This window comes from Dromaius novaehollandiae, chromosome 1, assembly GCF_036370855.1.
Source record: "Dromaius novaehollandiae isolate bDroNov1 chromosome 1, bDroNov1.hap1, whole genome shotgun sequence".
NCBI classification, from domain to species: Eukaryota; Metazoa; Chordata; class Aves; order Casuariiformes; family Dromaiidae; genus Dromaius; species Dromaius novaehollandiae.
The window spans coordinates 27,098,864-27,116,353 of NC_088098.1; the positions used below are offsets into that span (position 1 = coordinate 27,098,864).

General features: G+C 36.2%; 2 protein-coding genes across 4 annotated transcripts in view; one reads left to right on the forward strand and one right to left on the reverse strand.

Annotated features, from left to right (window-relative positions):
* The window catches only part of LRRN3 (leucine rich repeat neuronal 3), a 36,251-nt gene extending 19,467 nt beyond the window's left edge, over positions 1–16,784 (reverse strand). The window contains exon 1 of the mRNA XM_026117703.2: positions 16,253–16,784. The gene's annotated coding sequence lies outside the window, so the exon portion shown is untranslated. The remainder of the gene's footprint in view (positions 1–16,252) is intronic.
* Positions 1–17,490, forward strand: part of IMMP2L (inner mitochondrial membrane peptidase subunit 2) — a 485,261-nt gene that overhangs the window by 227,215 nt on the left and 240,556 nt on the right. The window lies entirely within an intron of this gene.

A 17,490-nucleotide genomic window follows, 5' to 3' on the forward strand; every position in this document is an offset into this window, starting at 1 on the left:
TTTCATCAGACATAAGCTGAAAGATCTCAAATTCTAGCCTAAACTGTGTGTTTCTTTGGGTTATCAGTTTTTCATGCTTTCTGAAGTGTGCTGTTGTGTGTGTTATATTTCCTTTATTGATTTGGGATTATGAAATTTAATTGCAAATGGATAATTGGTAAATGTGACCTTTCCATTCATAAATTGTCTGAAAAGAGGTTATGACTTCAAGTATGTTCCTTTTAATACTTTTTTTTTTTACCTTTAAGTGAATAAATACAGTAATTCATATTAGTTGTTTGATATTCAGAGTTTACTATTTAATCTATGTAACACTTTCTGTTGGAGCTAATCTCTAAGTGAATGATTCACTTTTCACTAACTATTTCTTACAAACTTTGCTGAATCCAAACCCCAAACTTGCTTCACAGTTGGATAGTTTCAGTAATAGACACAAAATTCATTTTTCACAGCTTTCTGTATGATCACAGTTTTATTCATACAAACAATTTTGAAAAGCAAAGAAGGGTGTGAATATTGCTGAACTGAGATATGATTCAGGAAAGTCTCAGTAACCTTTGCAAATGTTTTTCACACTGTTTTTCTCCCAGGTTTTAGTTCCTGTGTTATAGGGCTTCTAAAAATACTAGAACTACTTCTAGAAATGCTTGTAAGCTATTTTCTGAATTCGTCTGTGCAAGGAACTTGAACGGAATGGTCCATTGCACAGTGTTTTTTCTGCTGAGAGATGCTTTTTATGCCACTCAAAAAAGTCCATTAATTCCTAAAGGCTCAGTCGTGTCTGGTTAGACATAGATTATAGAATAGGGTGGTGATGAGCTGCATTTTCTAAGATAACTGCATGGACCTAGAGTGCCTCTGAAGCTTAGACCTGTGCAGTCATAAAAAACTTTTCTTTCCAAGATAACCACATCAACCTAGAAAGCCTCTGGACCTTAGACTTGTACAAAATGGCAAACAACTTTTCTTCTCTTTCCTCAAGCTTATGGAAATGGTGGATGATATTCCCTGTCTGAGGACTGAATATGGGGTTCTCAAATCTCAGTTAATCTGATGTGAGGAGCAAAAATCATCACATCACTATTTTCCATATAAGCAATGCCTAATCTATTCCTTCCTCTCTGCCTACTCACAGAAATGTAGTCACAATCAGATTAGTTTAGTATCAGTTTGCTACTATTGTTAAAAATAAAAATGGAATTTTATTGAACCTAAACATACTGTAACAAAGAAACTGCAAGACACTAGTTCATGAAGTTTCATTGATAGCACTAGAAGAGTATTGTACAGATAAATCCTCTGGAAGGTTCATTATACACACAAAACTGTTGCTCACTCCCTTAGAAATAACATGTCTATGGCCTTGACATTTAATCAGAGCAAGAATGGCATTTATTGAATCTCATATTCAGTAAATCATCAATTAAAATTACTTTTTTAAGGTCAGTATAATGCAAAATGCTTGTTATTTTTGTACAGGTTTTTCTTTTATCACTTTTTATGCTTGTGCTTTCCCCTGAAGACATGTGTTCGGGACTTTATTCATAGGGTGGCTTTTTATATATTTATCTCTCTCCCTTTCTGTCTGTCTTTCTGTTCATCTTTCTTTTATCTGTTCATCTGGCTGTCTATCCATATCAATACAAGACAAACCATAGGCAGGATTTTGTTTAAAAAGAGAACAATTTCTAAACATATATATTTATACCATTAAAAACATTACTGAAACAGTACTTAAAGCGGGTATTGAATTTATATAAGGACTAAAGTAAGGAACATGTGCAGAGCTATAGCACTGTCTTGAATACTTAAAGGCAGACAGATTGTACAACTTGCAACTTCTGTGCTGTCATGAGTGGCTTTACATATCTATACCAAGTGTGCCTAAATTTAATAAATTCTTGGTAAAATCTCACTAATGAAATAAACTGATGAAGGGTTTGATACACTCAGCTACTCTGTATATTGCTCAGTAGAAATTAAGTATGTAGTAGTTGACTCTGGTTTTACTTGTTTAATAGAGATGTAGATTATGGTTTATTGGGATTTACATCTTTGGTAATTGTTTTGCATCTCAATATATAAAGAACTAGGCTGAATATATGCATAACATATTAGAAATGCCATTGAGCAAATGATTCTGCATGAAACTGTGAGATGAATTAATGCCGTGCCTCTTTATACTATGCAAAACACACATTTTCCCCAATTATTTTACAATTGATTGCTCTATATTGTGGCCCAAGGGAATTCCAAAAAAAATCTGTTTGCATGTTTCCTACTATTCTGTTTCTGTACTATGATTAAATTAAGCATCAAAAGAATACTTTAGTTATGTGTTACTAAAGGTAAATGATTTTAAATTGTGAGTGTGAGTGTGAGTGTGTGTGTGTGTGTGTGTGTGTGTGTGTGTGTGTGTGTGTGTGTGTTCTGGACTAGCATATTCTAAGACATTGCACCTGAATTTATTGTGTTTATTTTTATGCATCTGTAACATTTTTTAAAGTATGTGTTGGGATAAAAAGCATGTGCTTTTGACCTTTGGACTGCCAGTTTGGAAAGCAGCCCAACATAAAGCTGTGTGTGGTCTATGTGAATGTGCTGATCTTAGTCCAATTCATAGACATGACATAAGCCTTTATTAATGTCTGAGGTACTTGTAACTTGTTTGTCAAAGCCTAAATATATATTTAGCATATATTAGTCTACCCTCCCAATCCAAGAGTCCTATGCTACTTGATCTGTTCAAAGCTTGTCAGGACTTCTACAAACACTGTTGTTTTTCTTGTCAATTTAATATCAAAGTCTGCAGTTATTTCCCAATGCCATTCTCCCCAAATTTTACAAAATTTCCTTCTCTGATAGCTGCAGAAAACCTGTATCTGGAAATCTGTATGTATACTTCTCTTTTCTTACTTTTATTTCTCAGCTTTTATATTTTTTCCTGATGTCTGTCATGATATGGAAGAAATCAGCAGAGATGGGTGAAATAGGCAGAACAGCGTTTACTAGTTAGAAATTGTGAAAATAGCTAGTTGAAAGGGTATTCAGATATGCATTTGTATGTTTATCATGCTCATCTAAATCCAAACCTTTTTTAGTTTTGATAATTCTGTTTACTACATTACTTCTGTTTTCTTCTCTGAATGGGCACAATGTTCCTGTGTCTGGGATGAAGTATCAAGATTTAGCCAAGTATTTTCCTATATTATATACAGTAACAGTTTTATGTAAAGTACAGAAAAAGTTCCCTGGAAGGTGGGACCCCCCCGCTAAGATTCCGAGTTTGACCTTGTTAACTGGGGGGCTACGACATCAGAACCATGATGGCTACAACCATCAGAACCAACATCAGGCCATGTCTGGCCCAGTGAATCTTGTAGTTTTTGCCTGCATAGTGATACGTCTTCAGGAGACAGTGCAGACTGTTCTTGCAGAATTGCGTATGGCCTCATGGTTCTTACCTGCTAGATAGTAAAGAGTATGAGTAGAGAACTGGTCTAAATATTGGTCATCCATTTCTGAAAGAATGCCATAATCCATAAGGTGTTATCTAAACTACAAGTATTACTGGAACAGCTGATCTGGTCGCAGTATTACAGAAAAGGAGTATGAGTCCTGTGCTGACTGCTTGGAAGGGCCTTAAGCTGCTCTTTAGGACCATTTTATGGATGTCAGGTAGGCAAAGAGATGACTTTCCAGCCTTCAAAATGCAAAAGAATGATAAGATTTTCTTTAAAGCATGCTTGTTAATGGCTGTCTTCAGTTGGCTCCCTGTTAGCATGCTTGTTGTCTTGTAATAATGTTCCAGGACATCTCTCCACAATTTATACAGGGCCAAGGAGTTCACTTCATTTTGGGGAGCAGATATTAACTTTGAAATGCCGTAATTCCTACCTTGAACTAAACCTTAACCTTTGACAGGTGATGGGAATTGGAGACCTAACTTCTCACTGTGCTTTGGAAGATGGCATCTCCTACATCATTAAAGTGGTTTTAAAAGTTCTACTTGCTTAGTATATGGAATGAAAGTATAATTGAATAGCACTAAAAAGAGAATGCAGAAAACAGCTGTCAGGTTGGACAGAGTATAAATCCTTCCTCACAGAAGTCTTAATCTTTTTTTTTCTAATTTACACATAAAGCAATAAAGAAAATGGGACTGCAAAAAAGATAAATGCAAAATATATAAAACTGGTCTGTCTTTAATATGCCTTCTTAAATTCCGGCAAAATATGTGTACATGTTGTGACACTTAGTTTTCAATTCTCCGCGGTGTTGAGAGATCCTGATAAAAGTGCATAGCATTATTCTTTTATAGGCTGCTCGGTATCTCAGAAATAAACTGAGTAACATGTGGCAGTTGCTAGGGTAACCATTTTTTGCATTTCATAGAAAAAGTCCAAGAATAAAACACATGTAAATTGACAGTGTGGAAAGCAGTATTATATGCAGCCTCATATTCTCAATTTGTTTTCTGTGCTTTTCCTCTGTTAGTCCTTTTAGATCTGCTTCAGCTTTTACCTCGAATCTCTCCACACACTTGTATCTTGCTTGGCTGAGAAAATAAAATAAACATTTAGCTACTAAGCTTAACCTGTCTATCAAACTATCTATACTTACTGTCAATAAGTTAAAACTGTGATTGGTGTCAGTGCTGGCAATATTCTCTGTGTGTGATTATCAGGTCATGTGAGCGGAAATCTGATTTTAAAAGTTGTTCTATGCACTTAAATATTTGTAGTTATTCAGATGCCATTAAGCATCTATTTTGAATATCAGTATTTGAGTGAAAAGCCAGCAGGCACTTAGGGAGCTGAGCTTTCATTGTTCACAGAAGAGAACAATTTAGGACTTGAACAGGAGTTTCTTATTAAGGCAAGCTTTTCTGTGCCTGTTTTGGAAAATGTTTGGTAATGAATTCTGCAACTTGTTGTGTAATGAAAAATGTATCCTTATTACAAGAGGAAATAATTTTATAAAGTATCATTAACCGATATTTGATTTGAATTAAATCTAACATGTTTTAATCTCAGTGGGTGGCAACAAGGCAGATTTTGTCAGACAAATGTAGCAGTTATAGCTAAGAAATAGTCTATGGCTCTACATTGGTATTATTTTGGTAAAACACTTCATGCTCCTGAAACTTATTTGTACTCTTTAAAGTCTTCTTACACTTTTAAATCTAGAGTATGCTTGTATTGGTATATTGATTTAGAGACTTCATGTAATAGCAGTGATTAATATAAGAAATACAATTTAATTTTTGCAGAAATATTTTTCCTTAGAACTTTATCCTTTGATTTTAGTCATGGCAAAGAACAGAGATGCAAATTGCTCATGAAAGATAGATTCTAATATGAGAAAAATACTTTAAGGTTTTCTCCATCCTCCCTCTAAACTTAGTGCTAAATAAATCTCATTACAGTGATTTTATATATGTTGAGATCCTAGAAATGAGAAGGTTGTCTTATGCTGTGGATGACATTAGAGACAATTCTGTAATTTAGTGCTTGCAGCTAATTTCTGCCCTGTTTTACACGCCATGGCTTCAGTAAAGTTACGTATAATATTAGCATGACTCTAGTTTGTCGTCCTCTGCATGTTGCTGTCTTTTCTTAAAGAATAGGACTGAAAATGGTGTTGACTTAATCATCTATATGAGGGTTCTATAAATTTTAGGCTACTATAATTGACTGGTTCATGTTTCTTAAATTACTCTAGTATAAGTAATTACTGGAAGAATCTTGATATTGGAGATAACTCTGACAAACTCAGCACAAATTATAGCTTTAAACTGGCAAGATTTCTCAGCAGAATCACTCCTCATGAAACTCATTGCAGGTTTAAGTTATGTAAAGAGTGAAACAGATTAAATGTATTCACTACATGAAGAAATGAATAAATATCACTCTAGGAAGTGAAAGCCAAAGGTTGGCATGATAGTCAGAGCTTAATATGAAGAGGTCATTGTACTAATTCTAATTCACTCTTGCTCATACTGTATTTTCAAGACTGTATATAAAACTAATTTATTCATCTTCAAATGCGTGGAATACACTGAACACGTGGCTGAATAGAATAACAAAGATTAAAAATTTAGGTGGTAGTGTCCCAGAGAATTGTTCTCCTCCCCTGCTAGAAGACATCTGATTTCTGTTATCTGAATAAATGCAATGTGTTGCTTTCAAAGATTTAAACAAAGTAGGAGAGCATTTAAACAATTTTTGGCATCCCATTGGGATGTCATCAAATTACCCTTCTCTTGGTGGATAACAAAAAACAAATACTGCTTCATGAATAAATAAAGTTTTATTTCCTTTATAGCTGTTAAGATTCTGGCAGACCAGCTCACTTCTCAAAATTTTTGACTCTGTACTATTGGGCCAGAGGTGAAAATCAAAGCATGTAGCAAGAAAGATTGGCACCGTTCCTTTCACCTCTGGTAATATGTTAATTGCTGTCCTCTGGTTCAGTAATACTAAGACATCTAATCAGGCTCTGAAGAAGACAGTTGTGCTGTAGATTGTCACTTAAGTCAATGTGGGCAAAGGAGGAAGTCCCTCTACTTATTAGGATAGTGGGATCATAGGATAGCTCAGGTTGAAAGGGACCTCAGAGGGTCTCTAGTCCAATCTCTGGCTCAAAGCAGGGTCAGTAGTTATGTCAGACCAGCTCGTGGGAGGTGGAATCTGGCTTTAGAGTTTCTTACCAGTTGCTATGTAGGATTTATTAATCTTGTCCAAAGACTTTCCCATTACACAGAGATCACGGCTGATTTGGGTCCATGTGGATTCAATGCTGTACTTTAACTTGCCAAGCAAAATTTATTTTTAAGCAATGCTAATGCAAACAAGATTTATTTTTTATGGAATTGAATATTTTCCTCAGTCCTGAATATTAATTACTCCTTATTGCTTCTCTTGAAATATCTACATTTCAATTAATGCTGGACCAGAAACTCCTACAAAATGTACTCAGACTTTTGGAAAGTTTGACTGGCCTCTCTGTGAGAGATTAAATAACGCTGCTGAGGATTTATATGACAACTTTTATATACTTGCCATTGAGTAGTTCTGAACAGATAGTCTACAATCCCGACAAAACTGCTATCATTTCCCTGATGTATTTGTGTCATGTGTTTATGATGTGTATTTACATAAACCTACTATCCATTTCTAATGTCTTCTATGTCTTTCTATGTGCTGTTTCTAGGATTAATAAAATGATACACCAACATAACACATTGTTTTGAGAACTGATACAAAACAAATTAAAACCAAGGGAAAGACTTAATGCACAATGACTTGAAGTAATTGGAAAGATTTTGTTTTCTGTGAACTTTGGATAAGCCTCAGAGACTGTCAGAGCAGTGATGAAGAGTAACACTTGACATACAGAAAGTTTATGAGTTCTCCAACCTTTAAAAGAGCAAAAGGTACTTTAGTTTAGAACAGAAAGCCAAGGCCTATGTTGGCATAACTCCACTGAGTCTGATGGATCTATATACTTCTATACTTCGGTTGAGAGTTGAACCAAGAATCCTAAATGCACTTGAGAATTTGGTCAACGTATAAGTAATTTAACATTTTAGCAACTAAATCTTTGAAATTGCATATAATTTTACTTCTATATTCTAGTTATGGTTTATTGTTACATGACACCTACTGAAGGCAATATTTTCCATATGGAATGCTATTACGCTATTATGATTAAATTAATATTTAAATGCCTAAAAATGGCACCCAGGTCCGGACTGTATCGAGAAGCTTCTGAAGGTAGTGGGAACATTAGATGGTCAGCAACTTTAAAATGTAAACTTTCTTAGAGCTAGTTCTTTTATCTAAGTACCTAAATATAAACTGAAAAACCTTTCACTGACTACCACATTTAAAACCCTTAAGTTTTAATACATAGTTTTTTAAAAAAAGAAATTCTGTTCTATTTTAATCAGTATTTTCCCAGTAAAATCACATATTTTTAACTAGTGCACTATATAAATAATTCAGTCCTTTTTAGAGCAGCTTCTAAATGTAACTGGTGAACAAGATTCGTAATGTGAATAAAAGTTAGAAATTATATCAATCATAGAAAGACATATAGGTAAAGATCTATAACTTCTGTCTTTAAATTGAAAACAATATTATTGTATATCCCCCTTCTTGAGTGTTTGGGAGAATTAAATTGAACTCTTACTGCTACTGATGGTAGTAATATGAATATGCGCTTGATGCCCATGCTGCTTGGACTTAACTTTTAACTTTCTTCATACATTTGTCAAGGAGCCATAGAAACGAAAAACAAAAGGTAAAACTTTTTTTTATTTTCTAAATAAATTAATCATGGTAACTCTTAACAACTGAAAAATGCATAATTTTATTTCATACTCCCAGGTAATATGCTGACAATGTAAGCACTGTTGTGCTTCACTGAAAAATGTTTAGCCACAGGCAAGTGGAATGTAAAATAGGAAAAAAAGGTTACAGTGAGACCCATGTGTTTTTATTTTGAAACATGAGTTTAATTCCTATGAGTTATATTTCGAGGTAGGATTAATTCAATTAAATATTGAAGAGGCTCACTTCTTCTTCTCAGGATTGAGGATACACTGGTTTCCAAATACAAATGCTTCCTCACACTGGCAAAAATGAATGCACAATAGTGGCCAAATGTTTAGTATTACTCTGTTTAATCAAACTCCATTTGACCAGAAGTTGAAAACCAGGTTCGTTTCCAGGATCGCTCAGAGCATGGCACTTGACAAACTACCTTTTCCATGGGTTATGGACTGTGATTTCAAGCTTTTTATAACTGTCTGGGTGGATTCCCTTTCATCTGCAGTCCTGTTTTTCGGAAAGCTTTGGATGTCCCTCTGGATGCTTTAGATAGAGGCTTGTCCTTTAATGTGTAGAATAATTAAGATTATTCTAAACAGGAAGAAAGGTCTCAAAGAGTTATTTTTCTGTCCTTTCTTTTGCTGCATGAGTGGAAGTGAAGCAACATGATGAATTTTGTATACCTAGATAGAGAAAATGATGAAAACACCGAAAAGCAAAGAGAAAAGCTTTTAAGAATCCCTTCTGCGTCTGTTGACATCAATGGGAATTTTGCCATTTACCAGAAAGGGAAGTAAAATTACACCCGGGGATGGCAATTCCAAGGACCATCTGTGAAAGGTTTCTGGATTGTTCTATCTGGTGTAGAAATTTTAATGGTAATAGTTTCATTTTGTTTGTTTTTAACAGAGAGTTATAATTACTTTTACACAGAACTCTGTAAAAACAGTGTTAATGGGAAAGCAGAAACAAACACAATTAGCAAAAAGTCAAGAAGGAATAAAAAATAACAATATCAGTTAAGGCTCCAGCAATGTCTTTGATCCAGCCTGATTGTTTTGAGGTGTTTGAACACATCAGAAATCACCAGCAATATACAGTATCACCAGCTTTAGAGATAAAAGAGAGGGCAATTTATGCTTTAGTGTCTGTGCCTAATGAAGCAAAATTATAGATATCGTGCGAGTTGTTATTCAGATTTTCTTTGGCTTATATCTTAAAGTTGTTTTAATATACCCTTTACACCTTTTTCTATTTTGTTTTTTGTGGTTAGCTGTAATAGAACGTGTGTTATAAAAGGAAAGTGTACCTGTTGCAGAGTGGAAACTGGTATTTGGTTTTAATTATGCTTTAAAGGGATGGAGGCATCTGCACCAGTATAGACACAAGTGCGTTGGCTCTCCTAACCACTGCTGAGCAGGTGGTGAGGAAATGCTCCAAGTATACTGGAAAAATTGAGGCTTGATCTGAACCCTGGACTCTTGGAATCAAGTTTTAACAAGGTGTGAAAATGCAGTATTTTAAAGGTAGCACAGCGAAATATTGAGGAAAGCTCATTGTATTACAATTAGTGTAGTGCACTAATCCCTAAGGGGATTACTTTCTATCAGAGTGGCTGTAGGGTTTGCATGGAGTGTGTCCAAACAGGCAAACTATTTTGGGGTCTGTGGAAGTGAAAAATATAGGACCAGTGCTCTGCAGTTCTACAGATTGACTAGCTCTTATTTCTGCCAAAGAAAGACAGGGTTCAGCAGCTTAGCTGCTGCTCTTGAAGGATGGGCTTCTTTTGCTGTATGTTTTTGGAGTTTAGAGTCTATCCTTAGAATGATATACTGAATATCCCTTTTGTCTCTTATTGCACGACAAAAATGAAACAACTGAAAATGTGTGTTTGTCTGACATAATATTGATGACTAGGTAATCTATGTCCAAGCAACATTCGGAAGAATATGTTGCCTGAATTGCATGCACTGGGTGAAACTGCTATTCAGACAAACATTTCTAGCTTTATAGGTCATTATATTTGCAATTACCTCATTTTGTCTTCTCTCTCATCATGAGGATACCTCTATAAACTGGTATGATGGTCATTAATCATTTCACCTCTCTCAAGTGCTGTAGTGTTCTCGTCTCGTATTTGTGCTTACCAGTAAGTAACTGGCCTAGCAAACTCAGATGAAGTGAACAGTGAAATTACCACATTCCAGGAGTGTCATGAAGTATCTCCTATACAGTCTCAGCTGTCTTTTTTCAAAGTTAATATGGAGTGTTCTGCGTAAAGAGAAATATGTATGCAGAATAAGTTTCAGTAGTACACTGAAACTATCTAGGATGAACTTGCAACCTTCAGCATAGAGGATAACCTAAATAGCTCTGTTTTGCTATAAACTGGTATTTAATGGGAGTTATGCAGATAGTGTTCCTCAAGCTCCACTGGTAATGAAACACCGCTTGACAGCAATTTTATTTTTCATACTGAAAGTCTTGTTTGTTTAGAATTTGATAAGAGAAAATATTGTGCTTTATAAGCCCATTATGCTCTTTCTGAAACAGTTCGTTTCCTAACCCGTTTCTCTCCCTAATCACCATGGGGGAGGAAGAGGAATTTTTAAAGCACTGGCTGATTTCTATATGGGACACTTGAAAAATGGCATTTGCATGTCGCTTGGCCTGTTTGGAGCTGCACTTGCAGAGGGAAGAGGTTATTCTGGAAGGCGCAGCCCATGTGAGGGGGCTCACTCAAGCACTGCTGTAAGATATTTCTATTTATCCTTATTCAGGAAATTAGTTCAACTTACTTAAGGGCCTCCCAATTCCAGGATATATTTCTTGTGCTATCTTGAATAAAGCTGATTTTCTGTTTTTCACCATAATGACAAAACTAGCCAATCTGATGGTGAGCTGCAGTTTTCTCTGATCTCTCAAAACCGCAGCAGAAGAGCCCCAGTAACTCCTTGACCTTTGCTGCCACCGCATTGCCTTTTTAGAGACCATTAGGAGAGTCACCTTCTCTTATACAGGATGATCGCTATTCTGTGGTGATTTCAAAAAGTCCCAGTGCACAGCTTTGCTCTTCCTTGTGTGTTTGTATATTTGTTCTGCATTCTAGTACATGATGCTTTTTCTGGATTATTTTTCTGCAATTTGTTGGACAGGAGATTTCTGAAATTGTCAGGTCCCTTGGCAGACAATCGTATAAATAATCTTTCTTTTTTGGTTGTTTTTGATACTGGTAGGTAGTTGGATGTCCAGGGAATTTTTGATACGGCTAAACTTAAGACAGATATTTTTACCAAATGTTTTGGAGACTTTAATGTATTTCCTGGCAGAGTGGTTGTTATTCACATGGCAAGAACCCTCTTGTAACAGACTTCTGGGGTAAGACTAATAATCAGTAGACATTTTGAAAAAATTTCCCTGTAGCATTGTACTCAGCGTTGCAGTGTTTACCTCTAAATACAGATGCTTATGCAGGAAACAGAGCTGCTAAATTTCTTTTGTGCCAGTGTTGTCAAAAAATATTTCCCAGTTTGACTGAGGTTGTGGTAGCTGGGAACAGAAAAGAGGGGAAAATTCTTTTCTGATCTAATTCAGAGGTCAGTAGAGTTAAGCTACCATTAAATTTGGGGCAGATATTTTAATGAATTCCATAAATAAAGCAATTGAGTAGAAATAATGGGAATACAGAGAGCTTATTTATTTCCTTTGAATTATAGTGTTACTGCTTGTGGCCAGGCAGTTACAGCAAATAGGCTGGCTGAAAGGGAATGAATTTTATTGAGGCAAATCTTTGGTGAAGAATAAATATTTTGAAATGAAGGATAATTGTTTCAAGGATATATTGTATACATTTCTCTTTATGAAATTAAACTGTTTCCATTCATTTTAATGTCTTTGCATTTGTTTACACTTTGCAACAAACCAGTAAGCAGATTTGGGAATGGTAAGGGTGAAAGCATATCTGTAGCTTGTTCTTCCAAGCATTTTGTAAGTTAAAACCAAGAAGTCATAAAATAGAAGCGAAGGAGCCTGATAAATATAATCCTTTTTATCAAATGATACCTTCTCTGGCTATATGAACAGGAAATGTCTTTAAATATTGAGAGAATAAAACGTGCACATTTTGACTATCTCTTTTTATTCCTTTTCTATCCACTTAATTATGGTTGATTTATTATATAGCACCATGTTTCATGTGTAAAGAATATGAAATCAGGTCAGGAGCGGATATTTGGATCAAGCAAAACTGTGAAAGTAGTTTGTATTTCACCCATATGAAAATGCTCTTTCTCGCCAGGTGGCACATTCAACTGATCCACAAGGAAGCCAAAGTGGCATAATCTTATTGACATCCATGCTGGATCTTCATCTGATGCAGATCCGTATAGCGCCATGTGCTTTAATGAAACTGTGTCAGTTCAGGTCGGCTGAGGATATGAATTAATGGTGGTGACATTGGTGACACACCACTTACAGAATTTATGTATATCATTGAACTTGCTACTGTTTGTTTAAAAAGTTTTTGGCATCAAGAATATTACAGAAATGAATGAAAGATGTTTTACAATAAAGGCATTTAACAATTTGTGAACTGGTGAGTTAAATAAGTAAAGGGCATGGTAATTCGTTTTTACAGTTACATTACAGTTATAATGAGCAGTATTGATTTTCTATTAATACTAATGTGTTTATTGACCTTTCTAATGGCATCTGTCACTACTGTTTCTTCTCAAATTCTAGTGGCATTTTCCCTTCCATAAAGTAAAGGATTACAATTCTCATTGTATTGTTAGAATGAGAATTAGTATTCTTTTTAAAGTAATAAATAAAGTAATATGGGGGCTTAAAGAGTTAAAAAAGAAGAAATTTATGTTTTGGAAGCTCTCCATTTTTTTGGACAAATCTTCTAGTTGAGAAAATAGTTGTTTGAGCATTATGTGTCAGATCAGCTTTTCATTGTCAGATTTTGCTAGTTAGTAAAAAGTAGTGTTCGTGGAGTTTAAAGTGGAAGGGTTTACTAAGACACTATCTGACAGTGTATCTCTCAAGAGTTTCGTTTCTTTTCTTTCAGCTTTTAATAATACAAAGGAAGGATATATGAATTAACTAAAATTTTGATGAACCATAACTTACCAGAAACATATCTATAGTCCAAGAAACGTGAAATTGTTTCTCTTAGGTGCTTTTCCTTTCAGAATTAAGACAGAGCTTGTCCTAAAAAAAGCTCTTTGTTTTCCACTGCTTATTTTCTTTTATTGCATTAGGCACTATAAAACTTCAGCTATTAAACACCAACCATTTAAAGTTATAGTAGTTCTCACCAAGCAGTGAAGCGTTGGATTGTTGCTAGAATAAGTATTAAAAAAAAGTTTAGGGGTAAGAGTCATAGAAAGTAGCAGCAAAACTGTTAAATGGTTTGCTCTCACTCTTGGAAACACTTAATTTTGTCCTCTGTGTCTCGTTCATCACAAGTGATTTGCAGGACATCCATATTTTCATATGCTACTTATTCTAGATCTGTTTACAAAGATTGTACATGATATTTATGATATGCATTACAGGTAGAAACATCTTATAGCTAATCTGGCCTAATTCTGGTGCAAAAGAGAAATACATACTTTGGGTACTCCAAACAGGCACGCTGTGATGTCATTCTCAAATCTACCACCCTGAAAGGCGGTACTTTGGGGGTTGCCATAACAACATCAGCCAGTCATTGTCTGACACTACAACGTTATTGCAGGAGCTTTTAGGGAGTATTAACCAAAATACAGTCACTATGGATTTTGGCTACTGTGGTGAGTAAGAATATCTGAGCTGTGTGCTCAGACACAAAATATACATCCTATTTACTCTGTATGTGTATGATTGGAATGACCACATTTTTCTGAAACTCTTTGAAATATCTATGCGGTATTTTAAAGTAGTATATTAGAGTACATGTGGCAAAAATGGGGTAAATTGGGGTAAAGTTGCCCAAATTTACTTATTTTTATATAATAAAATGAATTAGAGTAAGGATTCAGAAAAGCTGAGTCTGTACCATGATATATAATAGAAAAAGTTTCATCTGAGTAGTCCTTTGCATACAGCATGAAGAGCTCAGAATCAGGTTTTCTTTCCTTATTGTATACCACGTTCTGCAAAAATCCAAACCAGTAGCTTGAAATTCATGTTTAAACACCTAAAGTACACATGCAATGTGGGTGAAAGAAGAACATTTAATTAATCGAACCAGAAATTATGGTTTACATAATAAAATAAGCCAGCTTGCTTTAAACAGATTTCATACATCTGAAATAGAGAAAGCAAGCTTGCCAATAGCAGGAGCTAATGCTTCAATACCTTTCATTTTGTACTCTGAAAAGGAAACCTCTTCTTAAGCTCATTCATTTACCAGAGGGAAAATCGAATGCTGTGGCATATTGTCAGAGCTGCTTTATTGTCACCATTTACAAAGGTCACCGGAATTAATTGACTTCTTACCATGCATATTGTTAAGCTACCCATTTCCTGACATTTATGGGAAGGTGGCAGGCTTACAGCCATTGGCTATCTGTTGAGGTCTGTTTCACAGTGTTTGCCTCTCCAAAAACAGTAACTCTAAAATTGCAAGCAGATGATTGCATTGCTACAGAGAAGCAGATTCTCTCTGATGTTCACTAAGGTGTGCATGAGTGGGGGGGGTTGAGGAGAGGTTCTGGAGAAATAATGTAAATACCGATCTGTTTTTAATATGCATAACATTCTGGAAAACAAACCGAAACATGCAGGAAGATTGAGGTTGTATTTCTTTTCACTTTGAAGCATGCATTAGATAGCTAACCTGTCCTTTGCATGGTGTAAATTAAAATCTCCGTCCGGCTTTCACTGATGCATGAATATCAGATCCAGGCTGATGGACTTTACTGAATGTGTTTTCATCTAAAGTACCCTAAATAAGGGACTAAAGTACCCTTATACTGAATGAAAGGAATGACGTGCACATGTATAAACACACACACATTAGGCAACAATAGTGCTGGCGTGGAATTTTATGTTGATTAAATTGGTTAAATAGAAAATAGTTGCCTCTTTCCTAGCCCCCTGCATTTACTGCCCCCTCAATCTCCTTATGTTGGGTTCTCTTTCTGACCAGCAGTGCTGGGCAAAAACTCAAACTGGACATGTGAAAACAAAGACATTGAAAGCAAAGACAAATAGTTTTGAGCCTTCCTGCACCAAGAGAGGCAAAGGTTATGTCGTGATGGATTTGCACAAACAATCTGCTTATGTGAAAATACACTTTAGGGGCCCCCCGCTGCGATCGTGTTAATTACCAAAGAAGGTTAGAACTCTTCTGCTTAATGCGATCCCTTTCAGCTAGTGCGGCCGTTCCAGCTGCATTAGTAATCAGACATTCACACGGTCCCCTCTGACTGGAAAGGGGATGTTTTTAAGGGAAGTCATTTGCCACAATGCTTAAGATGTAGCCTGGCAGAAATTCAATAACTGTTTGTGATATGCTCATTCAGCCTCACTGCTCAGTGGCTTTTAGGTCCTGACATAAACAGCATTTCCCTTAATCCTAGCACTGGAGAGAAGAAACAGGCTGTCCTGTATCTTGTTTTATTGGTTTAAAAACACAGAGCAACTGTGTAATTTGATTTTGCATCTGAAACATCAGGGGAAACGTTCTCCCTTTATAATATTTTACCCTTTGATGTTCTTTCAAGCTAACAAATGCACAAATCTGATACTCTTGCAGGCATATTTGGATTATCTCTGACACAAAAAACAAATTGCATATGCATTTCCGTTTAGAAAGTAGAATGAAGAAATATGCTAATAAAATAACTTTACAAAAAGAAGACGGGGAAAGAGTTTACATGGAAAGATAAAAATCAGGATAGCATTTTAAATAAAGAGGAACTTACCCTATAATTAGAGTAGTTTCAAAGCTGGAGGAGTTCTTGCATCTCTGTGATTTTGATTCCTTAGTTCGGGTAACCACATACTTGTATTTATGCCAGAGTCTGAATAGACGTGCATATGTGTATGTGCCTGTGTGGTTTTGTGTGTGTGCGTGTGTGTAATGGTATATAATATAAAGACGTATCTAGTGATATCCTACAACACGAGAGACTCTGTACTGCCAGCTGAGATCCCTTATGTTTGCCAGAGCGCTGTTGCTGCCTGGCTGCCTGAGGCTCGCAATCCAGCGGGGAGCAAGCGAGCGAGCGAGCTGCTCGCTAGCTCTTCTTATTTCTCCTTGTTTCCATGGTGGTTAGTGGTGCATCGTTCAGCCGCCCGGTTGTCACACTGACATGGTGCTGCCTGCTCAGCGGTCATTAATAACTGAGCCCCTTCCACTCCCCAGAGAGGAGCCAATGGCTCCGGCGTGCCCCGCTGCAGCGTCGCGCGCGCGGCTGCGCCAGCCTGGTTGGCCGTGGGAAGCTGTCTGTTACGTGACACTGCTGCTTCGGCGTCGGAGACGCGAAACGAGCCTCTCCACGCTTCCAGATTTCTCTTCCGATTTGTGGGAGTTACAGGGCACGCTTTGTGTTTTTATAGAACAGCTCCGGAGATTTAAACTCATTTTTGCCTGTAGAGAAGGAAGGATGTATGAGGCATATGAGGAAGCTGTCTGTGTTCGGAACAACTGATTAGAGATCGCTAAACTTCTGCAAAGACTGCCGTAGTTCAAGGGATACCGTACACTGAAACCATTCAGGAAAACCTCCCCCCCACCCCCCATGTCATTTCATTGCGTTCTTTTATTTTAAGAATGGGAAGGTTTTTTTGTACTCCTCCTTTTCCTGGGGTTATAAAAGATGAAAGTTTATTACATACATGTATCAACAGAAAGTAAGGGCAATAATCCAGCTTTCTGAGAAATGAAAATTCAGAATGAATAAGCTGAGGAAGGGAGTGGTTAAATAAAACCTGTTTCTTTCCATCTTTGTCTACCTGACTCTCTGCTTTATGGCCATCTAATTGAGTAAACAATAGACTGCACAGATTTTCTTCCCTTCTTTCTTTCCTTCTTTCCTTCTCCCCTCTCCCTTTTTTGTGATATACTCATTGGTAAAAATCTTTTTTTCTATTTGCTCTGTGTCTGTGAACAAAGGGCATGCAAATTACAGTTTGCTCCAGTGGAGGTTTCAAGACTTAT